Source organism: Macaca fascicularis, chromosome 1 (genome assembly GCF_037993035.2).
Source record: "Macaca fascicularis isolate 582-1 chromosome 1, T2T-MFA8v1.1".
Lineage (NCBI taxonomy): Eukaryota > Metazoa > Chordata > Mammalia > Primates > Cercopithecidae > Macaca > Macaca fascicularis.
Genome location: NC_088375.1, coordinates 71,579,937 through 71,603,324, shown reverse-complemented (window position 1 = coordinate 71,603,324; position 23,388 = coordinate 71,579,937). Strand labels below are relative to the sequence as shown.

The following is a 23,388-nucleotide window of genomic DNA, read 5'->3' as shown; positions in this document are numbered from 1 at the left end:
CACGCTTTCTGGTCTTGTTCTGTGTCCCTTGACTCTGTTGATACTATTTTTTATAAAAGCCTTCCATTTTTTACTCTCTTGCTAAGATGACTCCTGTGTGTCTGGCATGTTTTGATTCTCTTGTTTCTTTTCTTTTTTTCTGTTTGGACTCTTTTTTCTCCAGGTATATCAAGTTCTCAGGCTCACTGAACTTCAACTCAGTAAAGATGTCAATTCTCCCCAAGTTATTTTTATAAATATAATGCAATCCCAATCAAATTCCAAACAATGTTTTTGAATAAGGAACCTGGCAAAACATTTCTAAACTTCACGTGGAAGAATATCTATGTGAAAATAATGAAGATATACATACCCACACTTATATGTGTTAGGAACCATGATGTGAGTTAAAAGGGAAAGGAAGAGCTCATATACTCTTCATCTCCCTCCTCTTCTTCTTGTCACTCATCTCAGCCTCACTCTAGTCCCCCTTAAACGAGGAACTTGGCAATACATTTATAAACTTCATATGGGAGAATATCCATGTGAAAATAATGAACTTGTGAGCCTGGTACTGGTACTGTGAGCCTGGAACTGAGAGTTTGGTATACCTGGAGAAAAGGATCTCTTCCACGAGGTCCTGCTCGTGCTGTTCCTCTGTGCAGAAACCCTCTGCTGCATTTCTTGAGGGATGTTTGTGCAGTTATTACTCCTGCTCAGTTGTTCTCCCTGGCAAGGCTGTCTCTCCAGGGGACTTCCGCAACAGCCTCCTAACTGGTGGCCCAGTGCTTCCTCTTACCTCCTGCCTTCCATCCCCAACGTAGCCATTGGGGTGATCTCTAAAACATAAAGCAGATGATGTCTCTTCCCTCCCTAAGACATCTAATGGCCTCTGTTACCGCTTCAAGAATCCAAACATATTTCAAAATCCACAGAGCTCCCTGTGATCAGGTTTCTGCTCACCTCTGCGACCCCATTTCCTCAACTTGTCCTTGCCATTCAAAGACTTCAGCCACACTGGCTTTCTTTCAGCTCCTCACCATTCCAAGCCAGTCCTGCTTCTGGCTGTTGGCTTTTCCTAGGACACTCTTGCTCCAGATGCTTCCATGACTAGCTCCTTCTTGTCATGTGGATACTGAACGCATTTTTAATTTAATTTCGATTTTCAGAGGGCTTTCCTGAACCTCAGTATAAAATGGCACGCTTCATACATCTAGTCACCACCCATCATCTACTTTTTAATAGGCCTTATAGTGTCTGGTGTTTTTTTATTTGCTCCTCTGTTATCTATTTCCTTCTCCTCCTCCTCTCAGCACACACTAGAATGTCAATGAGAGACTTTGTCTCGATGGCTGCGATTTCCCCAGCCCCCTACGTAAGTACTAAATAAATGTGTGATGCATCCCTGGATGGTCTCAGTGAACTAGGTGATGTGCAGAAATACAGAGTCCAGAAAACAGCAGTCTTTATCTTCAGAAAGCCTGCACTCTGAAGGCAGAGATACTGTGAAAATGACCTGCTCAGTTTTTCAGTTTTAGGAAATCATTTTGGGGTGTGTGTGTGTGTGTGTGTGTGTGTGTGTGTGTGTGTGTGTTTAAGAAGTGCTCTATGGAAGGGACTCCATTAGAAATTAACTTTTAAGAATATATTTTAACCATCAGGGGTACCTCTTAAGAATATGTTCATTGTTAGTGATATATTTTAATTTGATTTTGCAGTGTCTTTTGAAGACTTTGCTCTTGGTAAACTAGGCATTTTAGAGAGATACTTAGATGAATCATCTCCATCCTTAAAGGAGAATGCTTTTAGTGAGATAAAGAGACTTATAAAAACATAACAAGGCAATGGATTGGAACACTGCCAGAGAGGGTGCTCCTATGTGGGCCAGTTTTGGAGCACTGCAGTTAGGGCTCTACTTTTCCCAACATTGTGGTGAACAGTCTTTGCTTTTTCATATAAAGCCATGGCCAGGAGCAGTGGCTCATACCTGTAATCCCACCACTTTGGGAGGCCAGGGTGGGTGGATTCTTTGAGCTCAGGAGTTTGAGACCAGCCTGGGCAACCTAGCAAAACTCTATCTCTACAAAAAATTAGCCAGGTGCATTACCTGTAGTCCCAGCTACTTGGGAGGCTGAGGTGGGAGGATCACCTAAGCCTGGGGAGGTTGAGGCTGTAGTGAGCCGTGATTGTGCCACTGCACTCCGGCCTGGGCAATAATAGAATGAGACCTCATTCCTCCCCCCAAAAAAGAACATAATAAACCATTACGGGCCTATCACATGTTATTTAACCTCATTTTGGGTGAAATTAACATTTTCCATGTGAAAGAGGAATTTTTATTGTAACTTCAGAAGCAAATCTAGAAAGCACGAGCCTTTCAAAGGTAAGTTCTGTGATACGCTCCAAAAACAAATATGGTGTAAATGAGACTCAGAAGCTTTCCACCCACACGGTAGTGGGCCACCCTGACTTGTCCCACCTCTAGTAGTTGAGACAGAAGGAGACCTGTAGCCCAGCCCACTGCATGCATGCGGTCTCTCACGCGTCGGGTGATGTTTCTGAGCAGAGTACTGCCAGGGTGTGGCAGGGTCAGGCCTATCTCCCTTCAGACCCTAAACTATTTACCAGGCTTCCATGTAAATTAAATTTATAAAAGGCACCGAATCTCCTCTGAAATACAAAGACCGTCTGTTAAATGAGTGTGGAGATCCCAGAGTCAAGATGTGGAAGATGAGGAGTCAAAGACACACAGAGAGAAACTCTTCTAGGTGGCAGGGAGGGTATGTTAGCTCAGAACCTCATCCATGGGTGAGGTCTTTCAAAAGCCTAGTTAATGTCAGTTTCACAAACAAATAAATGAGCCACAATTTGAACAGCAATGATAGAAATGATTTTCACTTTGCTAGGAGAAAGAATGAGGGTATAATACCAGGCTCATTGAAGACCGTATAACCTCCTGGGGCTCCGGGTGTCCATGGGGTACACTTTCTGATCTTGGCCTACAGCAGCACTTCTTGAGTTCATTTCAAGACCATGGCCATGAAGGCCTGATAGGAAGGCCTGCTGTGTTGCCATCACAAAGGGAAAAAAGTGGTCCTGCTTTGGCCTTTCTGGTCCACAATTTCCCATTCTGGGGTTCTGTGAATCTAAAACGCAGCTCCAGACTCTGTGAGTTTAGTCCTCCCTCTTCTCTTCAGCATCCCCTGAAGCTTGTCTGCTGAAGGCTGGAGAGCTGTTTCCCCATATGGGTCTTTGGGGGTGTGGGCAGGTTCTGGGGCCTCTTGTTTCCACCCCTTTTTCCTCCCTGCTCCTGGATTCTCATACTTCTCATTACTATTCTGTCAGGCTGCAGCTGAGTTAGGAGTTCACAGGAAGGGGAGGTCTATGGGAAGGCCTCAGTTTGTAGCAGTCTGTACCTTGTCACTGCAGGCCGAGACTCTAGGCATAATTTTCCACTAGACTGTGTTTATTCTTTAAAAAACCTACCTCGAAAGTTGTCACCAGAAAAAAATCGCTCTAATGCAATCGTGCTAAAGAGATGAATAATATGCTTTTCCTAAGTACTGCTTTTTAATAAATCACTCTAATGAAATGAGTTTATAAGTCAGTGTTTAAGCCACGACCATCTTTATTTAGCTTTTCTCTTTACTCAGAGACAGCCTTAACAATGGACTGATGGCAACCTAGAACATAAGTAGAGCTGTATACAGGATGGGAACTTGATGGTCTGGGGGAAATGGACAGCATGACTCAGGTAGCTCTGGAGAGAAAAATTCAGTGTTAAAACAGCAGGTGTTAAGATGTGGATCAAATCCCCCCAGTCAAGCTAGCTTTTGATATTCACTCAAGAATCTATCCAAGGATGGCTGATGAATGTGATTAAATATGGGGGATAAAGAGGAAAGACATAGGTCCCAGAAAGGGATGAACAAGTATGATGTGGGGTCCTATGGCCCCAGTCAATGGATTGGGTTGAGGATGTAGCTTCTAGTTCCAGAACAGGAGTCCTCAACAGGTGAAGCAAATAGAATTAAGGCTTCTTTGTCCTAAGGTTAAGGTCTCGGATGAAGCCAACACAGTAGGTGAATTCACTGTAATTTCAGAGCTACTCAAACTCCAGTATCTTGTTCTCTAAACTTGAGACCCAGATAATTTTTGACTGTGAAGAAGACCTGGCAGTGATATAGTGGGCCAAATACATGGGTCTTGGTTACAGTACTCAGAGCCTAAAAGAGTAGGTATGTCAGGTTTAGGTCCACTAGACAAGAAACTACTGCTTCCTGCCACTCAAGAATAGGTGGGCTGCAGCCTGCATCTAGAGACCATTAAAGAGCCAGTTGTGTGGACCTAGTGCAGAGGAAGCCAGGTAGGGGCTGACACCGTCTTGGCTCATATTCATACTAAGACTCACTTTTGAGCTCTACGTTGTCAACTTTTTATTGCATATCTACTTTGGTCCACATATCCAATTGATTCTTTAATTCCCTTAGTTACCATAACATCCTCATGAGGATAGCTTATGATTTCAATCTTACAGATAAGAGGAAAGATACTATTAATTTATATAAAATAAATTATTGTATTAATTATTATTGGAGTGATTATTATAATACAAACACAAATCTTTAAGTTTCCATCGGAGAAGGCTATATTAGTTTCCTCCTGCTATTGTGGCAAATTACCACAAATGTAGTGGCTTAAAACAATATATATTTATTGTCTTATAATTCCAGACATTAGAAGTCTGAAATCAAGGTGTCTGCAGCGACAGCTCCTTCTGGTTACTTCAGGGGAGAATTCATTGCCTGGCCTTTTGCAGCTCTTAGAGGCCACCTGCATTCCTTGGCTTGTGGCCCCTTCCTTACATCACTCCAACCTCTTGCTTCCATTGTCATAGCTCCTACTACTGACTCTTATCCCCCAGTCTTCCTCCAATAAGAACCTTGTGATTAGACTGAGTCAACCTTGATAATCCCCCCATCTCAAGATCTTTAGCTTAATCACATCTGTAAAGTCTCTTTTTCCATGTGAAGTGACATCACAGATTCTGGGGATTAGTACATAAGCATTTTTTAAAGCAGGGTGGGATTATTCTGCCTACCACTAGAGAGAATGAAGGGAAGTGCTTTAAGCTGGGGAGTTGAAAGTGGTCAGACAGAAGGAAGAATCTTAACTTTCTCTGAGGCTGGTGTGGAGCAGGAATAGGAACTCTCTGGCATGTAGGAACTTTAGTGGAGGATGGCTATAGGAGACTGGTCCTCAGCAAGGAAGGACCGCCGGCAGGGGGGTCTTTGAGCTGCCTGGAGCAACAGAGACCAAGACATCTGGCAGGACCCACTGCTAACAGCAGCATCTTGTAGCTAAAGAAATAGCCAGAAAGATGATGACCATCCTGCAGACATGAGGGCCTACTCCCCGGGCTTTCTGAGGACGTATAAGCCAGGATTTTTGTGTGACCCCAGAGAGTAGGGGAAAGATCTCCCGAAAGACTAAAATAGAATATCTAGTCAGGTTGACTGGTAGGGCTGAAATAAGATTCAATATTGTTTCGAGAAGTTTTTTTTTTTTTTTTAAAGAATGTGACATTGGACCTTTCTATTGTCATTTAAAAGCTATGCCTCTTGGAGTTAGAAACTTTTCACCGTGGCCATTGAAGGTGGAAGAACAACTAAGGGCACAGAACAAAGAATTTCTGACAATATTCTCGAAGCAGTCTTTACACCAGGATTAGCAATGAAGGGGCACCTCACTCCCAAATTCTCCTTACTCAGAGGCTAAATCTAAGCCAAACTACCTGCTCATGAGTCAGGATCCTTCAATGGCAGATATTATCAGAATAAAAATAACCATATTAATAAGTTTATCCATTGGGGGGATGAAAAGGTGGTAGGGTATTCCCAAGAGGAAAATTAATTTCTTTTTATAATCTGCTGTAGTTTATTTCACATATTCATGACCCGCCCAGTATGTTTTTTCTTTATGATGAGCCATAAAAATGACAAAATACATTAGCCAAGTTCTTCGTTTCTGCTAAAATGACCATATTCAAAAATAATAACAGAGACTTGTATCAGCGATGCAAAAGATGCATGAAGTAATTGGGGCTTAATTTGTACACAAACTGTCAAGGCAGTTTTCCTCACGGCCTGCATCTTCTGAATTCATTAGTCTCTAATTACGGCCAGTGGGGACCAGCAGTTAGAAGGTTAAAGAGGTTCTGACAGGCCTAATCATTGCTCAGGAAGCTGAAAATGTATGCAAAGTCTCGGCAGATGGGGTGAGAGCGGCTTCTGCCAAGTGATAACTGTTATTCCTTTGCACCTCCAAAGCTGTCATCCTAATAGGCACATTTTAAATTTATTAATGCTCTAGTTACAATGCATACACAGTCTCTAATGGTATGGCATTCTGAGTATATAAACTGAGCAATTAACACATATTACCTGGTAATGGTAAAATTATTTGTTGCCTGTTTGACTTTTTTGGGGGGGAGGGGGTGTCTCCTATTGCAGTAAGAATTGTCCCAGGGAAAGCTTCCCTTTGTTAAAATATAATCAGAGCTCCCTTGGAGATAAATTTCTCTCTGTACTTGGATACAACAAACAAATATGAATGTCTTGGTTCATGCTTTCCCCAACCTGCCTTGTCAATCCCCAATTTCTGACCTCTCATGCTAGAATCTGATAGTTAAAAACAATTCTGGTAAGATGCTTGGTTGGACTTTTGGGAAGAGGCAGAGCCCTCCAGGCTTTGATGATATGACCCTTTAAAGCGAGAAGAAACCCAGGCTCATATTTCTCATCGCTGATGTCTTACTAACACACGAAAGTAAAGGTATTCATGTACTTTCCAATTGACAATTCCACAGTCATCAATATCTTATCCTTCTTTCATGGCCTCCCTGACTTTAATCCTGATTGCTTTAACACTAACTAATCACCAGCAAGAGGTGCCTTTTTTTTTTTTTTTTTGAAACAAACGAGGTCTCTTGTCTTTCCCGTGACTGTAGCCATGACATGGGAAGGGCCTTTAATTAAATGCTGCACTTAGTGCAACAATTGTTTGCATGTAGGAGGCTATAGAAATGGAGACAGCTGGAATGGATAGTCCCTAAATTGTAGGCTTCGTTGGGACTACAAGATTCATAAGCAGTCCTAATAGCATGATAAGGTGTTAATCTCAGCAACAGAGCAATTATCTGCCCAGTGACTGACTGCCACTCTCTGCACCCACTAGCCCGTTGTAGCTAATTGATTTACACTGTATAAAAGTAATATAACAACAACAAATGTCTCGGAGACTTTATGTTAATTAAAAACTGTGATTACATTTCCCTACTAGGTGATCTGTTTGAAATTTTTACACCACATAGGAGAGATATCAAACTACTAGGTAATAAGTTTTCTTTGCCAGGGACCAAATTACACATCCATTGTGGTTCCTTCAGTAGCTGCAAGAATAACCCTGGTTGATTAACAAATATGAGCTGTGTGACTTCGGGCAAGTGTCTTCATCTCTCTGAGCTTCAGTTTTACCATCCCCAGTGTGAGGGGTTGGGCTGGACAACTTCTCTAAGATCTTTTTCAGTTCTAAAAGTCCACAATTTTATGAATTCCAGTGCCATGTAGCCAGGAGAGGATTATACAATTGAGCCGCAGCCCGGCTAGTTAGGAACAGGTCAGGCCTTTCATCTTCCACGTCTCATTCTCAACTTGGAAGTTTAATCTGGTTTCTGATCGTTCTGTTTATTTATAACTTTTTTAAAAAACATGTTCACAGCGGACTTTTCCGGCCCCCTTGCTGTATTCTTGCTATATGAGATATCAATTCATTTCCAGAGATTTAAAAAAAAAAAAACTGTTTTCAGCATTGCTTTAATGGGAAATCCAGTGAAGGGAGTCTAGACATGCCCTGCGGTGGGTGTCAGCTTACTGGGTGTGATGTGGCACTGTGGGGACATCTTTGGGTTGCGTGAATGGTGAGTATGCAGGGTTTGCTCAGTGGCCTCACCTATGCATGTGAGTGTGGACCCCACTCTATGTCACTCTAGTCAGCTCTGGCCTCATCTGGCTTTCAGTTCCCTGTCTATAGAGTAAAATTGCCAGGCTGAATGCTCTCTAAAGTCTGTTTCATCAACAGCATTTGATGACTCTGATCCATTCTGAGAAAAAGGAATTTCCTCAAAATTAGAGTTTTTCAAGCCAAATGGTATTTAGAAGAAACAGCAGGTAGAGAGAGAGAAAGAGGAGGCCTGAAAACCCTTTATAAGGAGAAAAGTTTGCAAGGAAACCTTCATCATTTTGTGGATGGCAGGTCATGGTGGGGGGCGCAATTTATGCTCCAGTAAAAATAAAAATATTGATTAAGATTATTAGCCAAAGTTAAAAAGGAATGACCTTGGACTCTAGCATCCATGTAGAAAGCTGGGGGCTGCATTCCCTCCTTCAGGCGTCTCATCTTCTGACCTGCCTCAGCCCTGCTAGAAGTGGTGGTATAGCTGGCTCATCTCTGATGGTAAAGGAGAGGGGTCACCGACCCTCCCCTGGCAATGCTCCCATCACGTTAAGGTTATCCATTTTCTAGATGATGATTCTTGAAGAATGCGTCACCTACATCAGAAATCCTGGAAGGCTTGTATATAAAAAGTAAGCATGGGAGCCGACTTTTTTTTTTAAGTTGATCTTTATGCCCAACTGAAGTTGGAAAACCACAGTTCTAGAAAGCAGAGGGCCAGGCTGCCTAACGTTCTTCCCTCCAAGAACAGCACTCTTCATTTTCCACTCTGTGTGGCTAACTCTGTGGCAAGGGTGGAGTGCCTAGCATGGAGGTTCCTCCTGTGGGACCTGCCCAGGAGCAAGGCCACAGCCGTGAGCTAGAAGTCAAGGTTGTTGCAGGCAAGCCTAGCTCTGCCCAGAGACCCCATCCTTCCAGCATGAAATGGAACTAGGCTTATTGGAGCCTGGTGGGCCTTCTTGGTCTGAGCCATTTTTACCCAGAGCCTTAGCTGTGAAGCTTCAGCAGGCTTTGACTGCGGGGGTTCAATAACATGCGGGAGTCTAAGAAAAACTATGCCCAGCTCTCTGCATTCAGGCTTACTCTGCTTTGCCCATATCCATCCAGTCACACACATGCAAAAGGCCCCTAGTCATTGCAGTTCCTTGGAACTGTGACAACCTCAGAGTTACTCAAGCCCAGTGTTAATCTTAGGAGACAAGAAAATTAAAAGACTCTGTGGAGTGGAAATCCATTAGTATAATTTCCAGATTCAGTTTGGGAGAATGACTACTAGAAGCAGCATAGTGTAGCAATGTGATGGGATCTGAACCCAATCTGCCTCAAAATCCTGCCGTGAAATCTTGGCTCTATTTCCTGTCCATGGATCCATGGGTAAGATGCTTAACTTTTCTATGCCTTTGTTTCCTTATTATAGGTAGAGAATAATAGTACTTCCCTCCCAGGGTTGTTCTGAGGATTAAAAGAGTTAATAAATGTACAGCTCTTAGAGCTATGCTTAGCAGACAGCAAGAACTCATTAAATGTCAGCCATGGCTACTTCTGGATAATCTATGAGCAGGCCTCGACCTTAGAAGGGGCCCACACTTTGTTTAATACCCTGCTTTTGCCATCTTAAAATTCTTAGTATTAATAATTTGTAAACAAGAAACCCCACATTTCCATTTTGTACTGGACCCCACAAATTATATAGCCAGTTCTGTCTGCAAGGTTGTTGTGGGTAAAATCTCAAGTCTATATAATATTGAAACTAAAATGACCAACCTGAGCATTATCTTAAGGAGAAAGATTAGATTTTCTCTAAACAAAATTTGGGCTAAGGTAAATATCCTATGCACATTTGCAAGGCACCAGTGATTACTTGTTTATAGTGATATAATTTAGTGATAATAATATTGTACATTTTCATTTTTGCTTCAAAGGTTTAGCATTACCTGTATGTCATACTTGTCAACATTGAAATGAACAGTAGTCAGTCTTAAACTTAAAAAAATTCCATTATGATTCTAAATTTCCTGTATTAGTTTGTATTATTATAAAGATGGAGACAATATAATATTAGTTTTCTGCATTCTCTAAAGTTCCCACCATAGTCCTTGGCAACTAGTCAGTATTTAGTAAATTGTTTTGAAGATGACCAATAAGATGATCATATGTCACTAATCTCATGAGAGATGGTGGATATATCTGGGTAATAATGAAGTTAATAGGCAATCAGCCCCTTCCCTCAGTATACATTTTGATTGTTTTCAGTTCATGGGCTTTGATTAAAATTTAAAAGCTAGGTTATGTGGGAGACTCTACTGCTTATTTTGTGGGACTTGCTTAGCAACCACTCCATGATAAGCAAAGGATTTTTTCCCAATCATATCCCACTATAGGTCTTTATTAAATTCCAGAAAATTAGACATAGGACCTTAGAAATCATTTTCTCAGTGCCTGATTTTGCAGATGAGGAGACCAATACCCACAAAGGTTGTGATTTCTGAAAGTCTCGAAGTTCATTGGTGCTTGGCAAGGGGTTCACCAACTTCCTAGGTTGTAAACAGGGGATGATCCATGTGGAGGGGCAAAGTCTGGGGCAAAGATGAGTCACTCCAACCTGGGCAACCCATCAATAATGAGCTGGCCACCATTGGCTGGCATTAACCACCTTGTAAGACTGCAAAAAGAAAACCTCAGTCACAACTCAACTTCCCTCTAGCACCGGGTTCTTCCTCGGTTAGACACTTGAGATTTCTTAAGCTAATATTTTCTCTCTCTCTGCTCCCTCCCTCTTCCTTTTCATTCCACTTTCTCTGGAAAAACTGCACTGCAAGTATGCCTTTAAATCTTTCTGTATCCAGGTTCAGACAAGCAGCTTTTGCACATAAAGTTTGAGTATTGGCAGTCTTTGTTTCTAGTGCTGTGGAAAGTGAGTCCTATTTAGCTGTGAGGAGGGGACCCTGGGGTATTCCTGAAAGCATTTGGTGCATCCAAGAGTAAGGTGGGGTAGATGTGAAGCATATTAATTGATTCTTCAGAGTCTTAACTATAACTCAGGGGTCTTGCTTCCCCAGATGCCCTGTAACTCCTTTTGAAATTGGTTCCATTTATCTTTTTGCTTGCTCTCCAAACTTTGGAGAGAGATCCCTCCCTCTCCCCCACTCTTTCTTCTCTGGCCTAGCACTGCCAGGAAGGGGGCAGAAGCCTGCTGGGAGCAATGCACTTGTGCCTTGTCAGCTATCCCTGTGTGAGAAGCAGCAGCCTCTAGGCAACCCATTGGTCCCACTGCCAGGATTGCAGGAGGCGGACATCAATGCATGTATCAGTTCATTTTCACACTGCTGATAAAAACATACCCAACACTTGGTAATTTATATAGGAAAATGGGGTTTAATGGACTTACAGTTCCATGTGGCTGGGGAGGCCTCACAATCATGGCAGAAGGCAAGGAAGAGCAAGTCATGTCTTATATGGATGGCAGCAGACAAAGAGAGAGCTTGTGCAGGGAAACTCCCCCATATAGAACCATCAGATCTCGTGAGACTTATTCATTATCACAAGAACAGCACGGGAAAAGATCTGCCCCCATGATTCAGTTACCTCCAACCAGGTCCCTCCCACAACATGTGGGAATTCAAGATGAGATTTGGGTGGGGACATAGCCAAACCATATCAATGCATGAGCCTGAGGGTTCCTTGTCCTTGGCAGTGCGGGCAATGTAATTTTTTTCAGAAATCCTTTTTCTTTAGGTGCTACCTGTCAGGTGAGGGGGTTGAAAACCGGGGGCACCAGGACTCCTGTTTACCAGATGGAGCTGAGCTAACAAAGGAAGGTGAGGGAGGGGAAATTGCTACATGGATTCCGGCTGTTCACTTGAAGATGTGAGGCAAACGTGTCCTTCAATTGGCCTGGGAAAGAGGGCCAGCTCTAAGTGACACAGAGCACCCTTAGAGGGTAAATGATGGAAAAGGGCCCTATTGTGTCACTGCCTTGGTCATACTTTGGGTGAAAGCACATCGCCTTGGTGGATATGAGGACCTAGGGTCTTTCTCCCTATAACACAGGAACCCCTTAATGTTCATTGCCCTTGTCTTTATGGGATTTTCAGAGCTTTGAGCAATCTGGACAGGAGAGACAGTAGGAGAATGGGACTTTCTGTGGATAGCATCACTAGAGACCTTATCCCAAACTGAAAACCTCAGAAACATTTGGCCTGTTCTCTTACTGGCTGTGTAAACTTTGGAAAGTTACTTAGTCCCTTTTGTGAGTCAGTTTTCTCACCTGAATGTGGAAATCCAATCTGCACCCACTTTATAGGATTATTAAGCCATCCTAATGAGATAATATATGTAAAAAGTTTAGAACAGTGCTTGGTTCAATGCAAGATCTTATTGAAAGTTTGCTATTGTTTTTATCATTATTGGTGTGATGTGGTGTGGTGTGTGTGTATGGTTGTGATAGCCAACACCAAGGACGTCATGGTCACTGCATAAAGAAAAAAAACTTAAATGTTTTGGATGGAGAAAATGGAAAGGGAGAAGTGACTTCCTTGGGATCCTCCATCCTGTTGGAAAGAGGAGGTAGTGGTTATCATATATAAGGAAGTATTCTAAAAACTACAAACTCACATTGCAGTACAATCCTAATCCCACATCATTATTAGACTGTTGGCTCAAAGTTCTTCTGGCTCAAGATTCTCAAGCATCAACTATGTATTGAGCTCTACAGGATACAGAGCTGGGGGCCTGGCACACTCATTCATCAATTCATTTATTCACTTAAACACTTGCTGAGCATCTATCAGGTGCCAGGCACTAGGAAAGGACACTGAAAGAGACAACAATATTTGCCCTTAGAGAACTTAGGTTCTAGTTGGTAGGTAGATAATAAACACATAAACAAATCATCCTATCATATACTATCATGTGATCAGCATATTAAAGAAGGCAGGATGAAGGGATAACTATTACTGATAATGGGATGGTCTATGAAAGCTTTTCCAGAGGAGGTGATACTGAACACACTTGAATGAGTGGAATGAGAGTGTCAGAGGCAGATGAAGTGGGAAGGAGCAAGGCTTTGAGTTACAGCTGAGTGAAGCAGGCAAAGGAGATGAAGATTAGAGACACGGGCAGGGGCTGGGAAATAGGCAGGGTAAGGAGTTTAGATTTTATTCTGAGCATTATTGGAAGACATTGGAGTATTTGGACTGGAGAGAATGGCACAATGTGATGTATGCTTCAGAGTGTTCACTCTGACTGCTGTAAAGATAGTAGATTATAGAATGTCCAAGGGTAGAAGCAGAAGCAGAAACCAGTTAGGATATCATCACACTAATCTAGGAAACAACCCCAGGAAATTTGGCCTAGGTTGATAAGAGCAAAGATGTAAGACGTGAGGTTAAAGCTAAAAGAACTTACTTCTGTAACATGTGGGAGAAAGAGAAGAAGCCAGGATGACTATTAGGTTCTTGATCTGAGCAACCAGAGGAGTGGAGTTGTCCTTAACTGAGATGGGGAAGATTGGGAGAGGAACAGACTTGGCAGGGAAGTCTAGAGTCCTACTCTGAACTGCTTTGGTTGATCTGGACATACCAATTAGACAACTGAGTGGAGGTGTCTAAGTAGGCAGCTGGATAAGAGTCTGAAGTTCAAAGAGAGGTCAGGGGACAGAGACAAAGATTTGGGAGTTATGCTATATAGTATTAGGTAGGACCATTGAACTTGTCATTTTTTTTACAGGTGAAAAAGATTGATCATCAGATGTTTCTTATGAATCAACCTGATATTTAAATCCATGAAGGGGAGAGATGACAAAGCCAGGTGGAATAGATAGAGAAGAGGTCCAAGGTCTGAGCCCTACATTACTCAGAGTGTTAGAGATTAGGAAGAAGAGGAAGACCTGGCAAAAGAATGTCCTGCGATGTAGAAAGAAAACCAGAAGTTTGTGGTCTCTGGAAACCAAATAAAGAAAGGGCTTCCAGAAGGACAGACAAAGTGTAGTGTATCAAAGCTCCTGAGCAATCAGAGGAGAGCACCGAGGGGCTCACAGGACATTGGTATCCAGATCACCCAGTGACACTTCCTTTTTTTTTTTTTTTTTTTTTTTTTTGAGACGGAGTCTCGCTCTGTCGCCCAGGCTGGAGTGCAGTGGCCGCATCTCAGCTCACTGCAAGCTCCGCCTCCCGGGTCTACGCCATTCTCCTGCCTCAGCCTCCCGAGTAGCTGGGACTACAGGCGCCCGCCACCTCACCCGGCTAGTTTTTTGTATTTTTTTAGTAGAGACGGGGTTTCACCGTATTAGCCAGGCTGGTCTCGATCTCCTGACCTTGTGATCCGCCCGTCTCGGCCTCCCAAAATGCTGGGATTACAGGCTTGAGCCACCGCGCCCGGCCGACACTTCCTGATCATGAGAAACTGTCAGACCAACAGGGGCACTTTCTGTAACCAGCGGTTCTTCTTTGCCCAAATGCAACCTTGATGGTTTGATTTTGGAGGATGGCAATTCATTAATAGCACTCTGCAGTGATAAATATGAAAATCAATAAAACTCCCCACCCAAGGCAACCTCTCCCAGCTCCTCACTTTGAGTGAAGTGAGTAACCTCCATTTCTGCCAACTCCTGTCTTGTCTGAAGCCACATTTCCCCAGCAATGTCACATATGCATTTCTTGATCCTGGTCATTTCTCCTCTTGGAAGATGAATCATAAAGAAAACGAGATCTGTGTGCCCTGGTGACTATGGATGAAAGAGTCTGCTGCCCTGGAGGGAAGAGCTGGAAAAGAAGGAGATGGTGAAGGCGGGTTGGGGAGAAACAGTGGAAAAGGCACCTTTGCAGGGGATCAAGGTGACAGAGTGATTAGTTACGTTGTTTGGACATGTGAGAACAGGGGGTTATAAAAATGGATACAGGAGGAGGGAGAGAAAGTAAGGACTAAAACATGAAGCCAGTCATGAATGTTTTTACATAAAAAGCAGCAGATTTACAGGCAAATATGTGATGTTTCCACATTTTCTGCCCCCAGTTAGCAGGTGCAGCACAAAGAGCGTTACTGTGGAGCTGAGCTTTGAGTAAAAGATTAACAGCCAGGCCTTTCTCTCCAGTGTCTGCTTCCTTCTGGGCTTGCCCTGGGGGTAAGGGAGGGCTGGCATGGATGTGCCTGCAGCCCTCACCCTGAACATTCTTCCACGCCTCTCTGTTCATTCATTGCTTAGTCATTCCTCAGGCATGGATTGAGCCTACTGTGTATCCAGCATCTACCTGGCATAGGATGGACATAGAGATGGGAAAGGCACAGGGAGCAGGTGACAGAGACAAATGAAGGTCATGGAGAATAGCAGAGTAGGACAGAAAATGAAGGCAGGGGATGGGGTTCTGGAGAAAGCAAGAGTGGGACTGACCCGTGTCTGCCTCACCTGCTACTGTTGTAGCCTCTTCTCCTTGGAGTATCCCTCCTGCTCTTGCATCACCTTAGGAACTTGGATCAGAGAGGAAAGTTACGGCCTGGATATGTTGTAGTAGGAAGGGACAGACACATTTGGAGACAGAAATGCTTGGGGAGCGGGTGTTTTTGGGGGATGAGACTTTCCAGGTCTCTCAATTCACACTATGTAGGTAGTTCACTGCACAGCTTAAACAAGAGACAACTCTCCGGAGTGGTTGGCTCTCATCCATAAAATGTGTTTTGGGCCTCAGATTTCCAAAGGAAGGGCTGAAGCATGACTCGCCTGATGTCAAGTACTGATGGCCACCTGCCCCTGCCCTATCAGGTGTGGAAATACTGGGGTTGCTCTCTCAGAACCTACTTCCTGAGATGTCAACATATACCCAGGAGTATTTCTGGACCTTCTCCAATCCGAAATTGTTTGGGTTTTGTGTGTGTGTGCCTACTTGGCCTTACTAAGAGATGGAGGTGGCCTGGGTGAAATGCAGATTTCTAGAGGCTCTCTGATAAAGCTCAGGCCACCAGCCTCAGGCCAGCCTGTGGGTAGTCCTGGCTGACAGTCACTTCATACCTCACTTGGGCTTTTTGCCAAATTCAAAGTGTATGTATGTGTGGAGTGCGGGGTTCCCACCACTGACAGTCTGTAAGTCATTCACTTAGCTTAATTTGTCTTACTTTCTTCTGAAATTTCTTCCTTCTTGTTTTTTTTTTCCCCAGGAGAAGCAGTCCTAGGGCAGCCTCCGGGCCAGCTTTCCCTAATAAGAAGGCAGAGTTCCTCTTCACCCAGACTTCCGACCTATAGAGGTAGCCTGGGGTCCCAGGATGCCCTTGCACTCAGAGATGTCCCCAAAGTCCTAGGGGAATGGAGGATAACTAGGAGGAAGCTGTTCGTGGCTGCGGTTGGGGTCTATACATTCTTCTCTATCTCAGTGCTGTCTGCTATTGAATTTTTGTGCAGATCACATTAATTTAAAGCCAGTTCTCAAGAAGCCCCCCCGGCATATCTACCAGTTGCTCCCCTTTCCTGCCATTAATCAGTGTCTGCTAATTAAACAACAAACTCCTGTTTGTCCAAACAGCTGCCAACATCCCCACCCCAAGGCAGTTAAATGAGGATAAATGAGTCAGTCTTATTAAAAAATGACTTAAATTTATCAAATTCTATTTATGTTTCTTTTACATCCCAATTTTCTGTAGATTTAGTGACTCCAAATGATAAGGTCTCAAGCTTATAATAATTTATCCCTTGAGTAACACAAGGCTTGGTGGTATTTCGGTAATATTCATGACAGCAGCAGTCGTGCTAACAAGGACTGATGTCACCAGAGCACGTTCTATGTGCCAAGCACGGTGCACAACACTTTACATGCATTATCTCATTTAATTTTCACAAAACTTGCAGAGGTAAATATTATTATCTTCCTCTGCATAGAAGGAAATGAATGTTCAGAAAGATTAAGTCAACTCACTGATGTCCCATCGGTGGTCTTTCATAGGCCTCTGTTGCTGTCTCATTGAACTATTGAAATTAGAAAAACCTGGGGACCTTGTTAACCTACAGATTCCTGGGCCCCATCTTAGATGCAGGGAGTCAGAATTTCTGGGAGTGTGGCCCTGGAATTTTCGTTTGTAAACACATTCCCTAAGAGACTTGTATACACGCTAAAGTGGGAGAATTCACGGCCTCTGGCTTCTGTGATGTTTTAAACGCACTATATAATTTCAATAGCAAAAGAGTTGGGCTTTGGGAAGGGAGTGTGTGGTGAACCCTGAAAGCTGAGTGGACTTCCTTCCTGTGGAGGAGCAGTGGGAAAAAGTGGAGGCAGAGAGCTGTGTTTCAGTCCTTGATTGAGCTTATGTGAGTTATTTAATCTCTCTCAGTCTCTATTTTTTTTCATTTGTAAACCAGGAAGGATAATTTTATTTTCCAGGTGGTTGTGAGGTGTGAAAGAGATGAGAGTAGAATAAAGTTGAAAGAGTTGAAAGCCCTCAACAAATGTATGTGGTATCAATCATGGGTTTCCCTGGGGCTGAGGAAGCCACTGCAAGCCTGTGCACAATGCCAGCCACCTTGTATGGATACAGAGGAGGCAAAGGGACTAACAAACACTCCCAGAGACTGGATATCTTGAATATCTGTCCAACTTTCTTGGGAGGGGCCATTTCTTCTGTAACTCAAAGGAATTTCTTGTTTTTAAGCCAGGGAGGCATGCTTTCTATCTGCTGCTGGTACTCCCAGACCAAGCTGTTGCATGTGGGACTGAAGTGTGACTTCTGCCTCAGTTTCGTCCGCCTGTGCAGGGAAGAGAAAAATGCCTGCACCTCCATGGTCATACCCTCTGTTGGATCCACCTCCTTAAGCCAGAATTATTGAATGTTCTCTATGTGCCGGAATGATTATTATTTCATTTGATTCTCACAATAATGCCGTGAAGTCTATACAGACATACCTTGGAAATATAGTGGGTTTGGTTCCAGACCACTGCAATAAAGCTAATGTCGCAATAAAACGGGTCGCACGAAGTTTTTGGATTAGGCTTTGGCTTAAGGGAATTTTGTGGCTGGTTTGATCTTTTATCCAGACCGCTAACACTTTCTCCCTATCAGCAATAGGGCTGTTTTGCTTTCTTATCATTCCTGTGTTCACTGGAGTAGCACTTTTAATTTCCTTCAAGAACTTTTCCTTTGCATTCATAACTTGGCTAACTGTTTGGCACAAGAGGCCTGCCTAGCTTTTGGCCTATCTAAGCTTTTGACTTGCCTTCCTCACTGAGCTTAATCATCTCTAGCCTTGCATTTAACGTGGAAAATGTGTGACTATACCTTTCACTTGAACACTTGGAAGCTATTGTAGGGTTATTAACTGGTCTTATTGTGTCTCAGGGAATAGGGAGGCCCAGAACGAGAGAGAGAGCGAGAGAGACGGGAAAACAGCAAGTCAGTGGAGCAGGCAGAACACACACATTTATTTATTAAGTTTGCTGTCGTATGTTCGTGCAGTTCATGGTGCCCCAAAACAATTACAATAATAAGATCAAAGATCCCCAGTCATAGATCGCCATAACAGACACAGTAATCGTGAAAAAGTTTGAGATATTGTGAGAATAACACAGGTATTGTGAGAAATATGACCTAGAGACACATGCTGTTGGAAAAATGGCACCAACAGACTTGCTTGATCCAGGGTTACACAAACCTTCAATTTGTAAAAAAACTGTAGTATCTGCAAAACGTAGTAATGTGTAATAAAATGCAGTCTGCCTGAACTTCAATTATTCCCATTTTATAGAAGAGGAAATAGATGCAGGGAGTTTGATCTGCCCCAACTAGTAAATGGTAGAACTCTGGGACTAACATTCCTATCCTCTATGCTACACTCCTAGGAAAGAACTCTCAGACAGGATTGGACTGACAGTGTGTTAAGCTTCGCGCTGTTCTGAGCCCTCTGAAGGAGTGTCCATATTTGAAAGCACCTCCTTCCTTTTGCTGGCCCTCCACAATGTGGCCTAAGTTATTCAATTAGGAAGGGAAATAATTGGCAGTGGAGAATGCCTCTAGCAGTGGTAATTACCTCCAGTGCCTTGTAGGAATAGTCAAGCTACATTTCAGTTTATGCTGTAAAACCTTAATTATAATATAAACAGCTGCCCTTCAGCCCAGTGGGGCAGCCTTCCCCCGCCTTCCTTCTCTGGCCTGGGAATGGCCCTGCCTCCTGAATGGTCAGGGAGGTCCAGGGGCGGAAGGAGACCTGGGAGGAGGGGAGCCAATGCCTGTGTGTGCGATGGGGTTTGGGAGATTAAGCTAGAGGGAGACACTGCCAGGGTCCCATCTTCAAATGATGAAGCCAAAGGCAGCATCCCCGTCTTGGTACCACTCACAGAGTCTCTTGGGGGAGCAGCCTCCAGCCGTTAGCAGTCAGCTCAGTGCCATTAGGCTAGGATAGGGTTTAGCAGGCTATGGTATCATTTCAGGGTAACATGTCTTTCCATTTAATACCCTGTGAGGGAGAACAGAGTTTTCCCTTCTAGATCCAGACTTCCTGGCCACGTAGGAGCCCTGTTGTGTGCCTGGTGCACTCTAGGTAGTATGCGAGGCATGGTCGCAAGGGTTCCCCACTTCAACTTCACAGCACTTGGATACACAGAAAATTAACATCCTCATTTTACTGTTGAGGAAAATGAGCCTTTGAAAGTTTAAATGGAGATAAGTCTTGGAAGACAGATAGATCTGTAAGCGACTTAAGTACAGGAAGGAGAAGGACACTCAATATTTTTGTTCAGAGCACTGGGAAGGAGAGAGAGGGATCAGTCACCATCGGGCATTTGAGAAGGTCCGGGAACAGGGGGCTGGTGATAAGGGAGAATAACATCAGAGGGGTTGAGATTTCTGATTGCTGGGTTCACAGATGTACCCATGACTGGCCCAGGTACCCCATGAGGGGCTGCTCTGTGCCACCTGACCACTGGATTGTAACCTGGGCTGAAAGAATCAGAAGTCAGTGTGCCGAGGCAGGAGTCCTCAGATGGTCAGGACTGACTCTTCCACTCTTAAGGGCAAAATGGAAAATGTGAGCTTGTTGGTAGTCTTCAAAATAGGGTGAGCAATCCATGCCCCTGAAGAGCAGGGATAATTATAGGCATGCCATTGTTTTATTGTGCTTTGCAGATATTGCATGTTTTTACAAATTGAAGATTTATGGCAACTCTGCATACAGCAAATCTGTGGATGCCATGTTTTTCTAATATCACATGCTCACTCTGTATCTCTGTCTCACATTTTGGTAGTTCTACCAATATTTCACACTTTATTATTATTATTATATCTGTTATGATGATCTGTGGTCAGGGATCTTTGAGGTTACTATTGTAGTTGTTTTGAGGTACCATGAATTGCACCCATATAAGACAGCAAACATAATCAATAAATGTTGTGTGTTCTGACTGCTCCACCAACCGACTGTTTCCCTGTCTCTTTCTGTCTCCTCTGGTTCCCCATTCCCTGAGGCACAACCATATTGAAATTAGGCCAAATAATAACCCTACAACGGCTTCTAAAGTTTCAAGTAAAAGGAAGAGTCACATCTCTTACTCTAAATCAAAAGCTAGAAATGATTAAGCTCAGTGAGGAAGGCATGTGGAAAGCTGAGACTGGCTAAAAGCTAGGCCTCTTGCGCCAGTTACAGAAGTTGTGAATGCAAAGGAAAAGTTCTTGAGGGAAATTAAAAGTGCTACTCCAGTGAACACAGGACTGATAAGAAAGCAAAACAGCCTTTTGCTGATAGGGAGAAAGTTAGAGTGGTCTGGATAAAAGATCAAACCAGCCACAACATTCCCTTAAAGTCAAAGCCTAATCCAGAAAATTGGTGGGACTCACTTTATTATGATACTTGCTTTATTGAGGTGATCTGGAAACAAACCCACTATGTTTCCGAGGTAGATCTATACTGAACTCCTATTTTTAAATTTGTTTTCAATTTCAGTTTCTAAGTTCTACATGTTTCATAATGGTCATATGCACAATAGGACATTTTTCTAATCCATACACAAATATATGTTCTGGAATGTTTTACAACTTGGGGTGCATAACTAAAATGTTTGGAGTCCACTGGGATAGAAGCCAATGATTACATGAATTTCTAGTTTGTTTTGTTTATTAACTATGCTCAACAGGTAGTGGCTTGTATTAGTCCATTCTCACACTGTGTTGAAGAAACTGAGAAAAAGGTTTAATTGACTCACAGTTCCACATGGCTGAGAAGGCCTCAGGAAACTTACAATCATGGTGGAAGGGGAAGTAAACACATCCTTCTTCACAAGGTGGCAGGAGAAAGAAGTGCCAAGCAAAGGGAAAAAAGCCCCTTATAAAACCATCAGATCTTATGAGAACTCACTCACTATCACAAGAACAGCATGGGGGTAACTGCCCCCATGATTCAATCACCTCCCACTGGCTCCCTCCCATGACACGTGGAGATTATGGGAACTAAAATTCAAGATGAGATTTGGGTGGAGACACAGCCAAACCGTATCATGGCTCAATGTTAATAACTTGGAGTAATAAGAATTATTACTCATGGAGAAACTGAGTTTGCTGTCTCATTCAGTCTTGCAGAAACAAGGTAAAGTCATGTCCACAGCATGGACTCTGAAGCTGGACTCCCTGGATCCAAATCCTTGCTCTGTCATCTATTAGCCTTGTGACTTGGAATAAGTTTCTCAGCCTTTCTGTGCCTTCATGTCTTTATCTGGAGAATGAAGCTCACAGATTCTAGTCTACGTCATAAGGTACATATGAGGATTACATGAGTTAATACATGTAAAGCCCTTATAATAGTGCTTGGTCCTGAATAACCATTCAGTGAATAGTTAGTGACATGGATTTTACAGATAAGAAGATGGAGCTTCAGGGAGGTGAGTGGAGGAACTGGCATTCTGGCTGATTCCAAAGCCTATGTGTTGGGATCCACAATGTAAACCATTCTAAGTCCTTACCAACAACCAGATGGACCCAAGAAAGCATATCTGCTTCTCCTTTAATCACCTATGATTCTAACTCTCCTTGCTATACCCACCGTATCCATTTCCCAGTCAGAACAGAGAAAAGGACATCCGCACAGCTTTTTCTCAGTTGAATGATGCCCAGCAAGTTGGCCCTTTCTGCCCTCATTCCAACAGGTTTACTGCTCTCGTTGGTCATTTAGGCTTCCCCAAGCCCCTCAGGTTGTCCCTGCTCCAAGAAAGAATTCTACAGCCTCCTGGAGTTGTAGACAGGGCAGGCAGGAATATTGCAGAGCAGAAGGTGCTGCAAAGGACTCAAGTAGCAAAGGATACATGTCAGCTACACACACTGGGGAAGCTGTCTGTCCTGAAGACATGGAATTGGAACTCACATCACTGCCTCTGCTGTCTGGTTTTCCTTGACAATCCTTGAGTATGGCATCCACGTGTTCTAATTCTGTATAAAACCAAGAAGCAAGATATATTTGCTCTAAAGACCTTAAACTCTGTGTGAGTTTTAGCAGTTTAATAGGCATCTCAGGTCTCTCTAGTCCCAGCTTCCTGCTCCGAGAGCAGTGGTTGGGTGAGATTTAGGCTCATACAATCTATGAAAAACTTCAGATTCAGGGATTTGATGGTGAGAAGTGCTAATCACTATGAGGAGAGTAGGAAACCATAGTGATCTGCGCGTCCTTTGCTATGGACTCCCAGAGAAGAGCTTGCTGGCAGCAGCCTCCCCCTTCCACACCCGCTCCACTCATACAGATTAGGTCCCTGCTCCCCCACTTCCAAGGCCATCTATCGCTCTATCTCCAATGAGCACCACAGAACAGATTCTCCACCCTCCTTCCCCTGAAGAACACAGCTTTTGGGAGTTTTCTAAAGGTTTTTAATGTTAGTAGCAGAAAGAAACTAACAGTAAATAAAATTTTCAGACAAAAACGGAAATTTGCAGTGTTTCAAGACTCTTTAAACGATGCACTTGAAATGAGAGGCTTGCATTAGGATGGAAATTAACGTCCTTGAGTGGCTTTTTATTTTTTATTTCATGTTAACCTGACTACAACTTTCTCATCTTCATGTGTTTCCTAGAAGTTCTTTAACGCAAAGCTGAAGGATGAAGCCCAGGGTGACTCAACAGGCTGGGTTGGCTCCATCTCGTCAGTTATCTCTTGGTGGGCATCAAGACAAGGGAGAGATGACTAAAATAATGGTGCTTTAAGACATCTTCAGCTGAGATCATGCCATTGCACTCCAGCCTGGGTAACAGCGGGAGACAGAGCCTCGCTCTGTTGCCCAGGCTGGAGTGCAGTGGTGTGATCTCGGCTCGCTGCAACCTCTGCCTCCCAGGTTCAAGCGATTCAGCCTCCCGAGTAGCTGGGACTACAGGCACGTGCCACCACACCCAGCAAATTTTTGCATTTTTAGTAGAGACGGGGTTTCACCATGTTGGCCAGGGTTGTCTCTA

At 43.4% G+C, this 23,388-nt stretch overlaps 1 protein-coding gene across 4 annotated transcripts in view; it reads left to right on the top strand.

Moving 5' to 3' along the window:
- The window catches only part of LOC141409959 (uncharacterized), a 248,235-nt gene that overhangs the window by 171,081 nt on the left and 53,766 nt on the right, over positions 1-23,388 (top strand). Inside the window, exon 7 of one of the 4 annotated variants that reach the window (XM_074036446.1) lies at positions 13,720-13,807. The exons of the other annotated variants lie outside the window; for them this stretch is intronic. The gene's annotated coding sequence lies outside the window, so the exon portion shown is untranslated. Of the gene's footprint in view, positions 1-13,719; positions 13,808-23,388 lie in introns of those variants that run through there. 4 annotated transcript variants of the gene reach the window in all.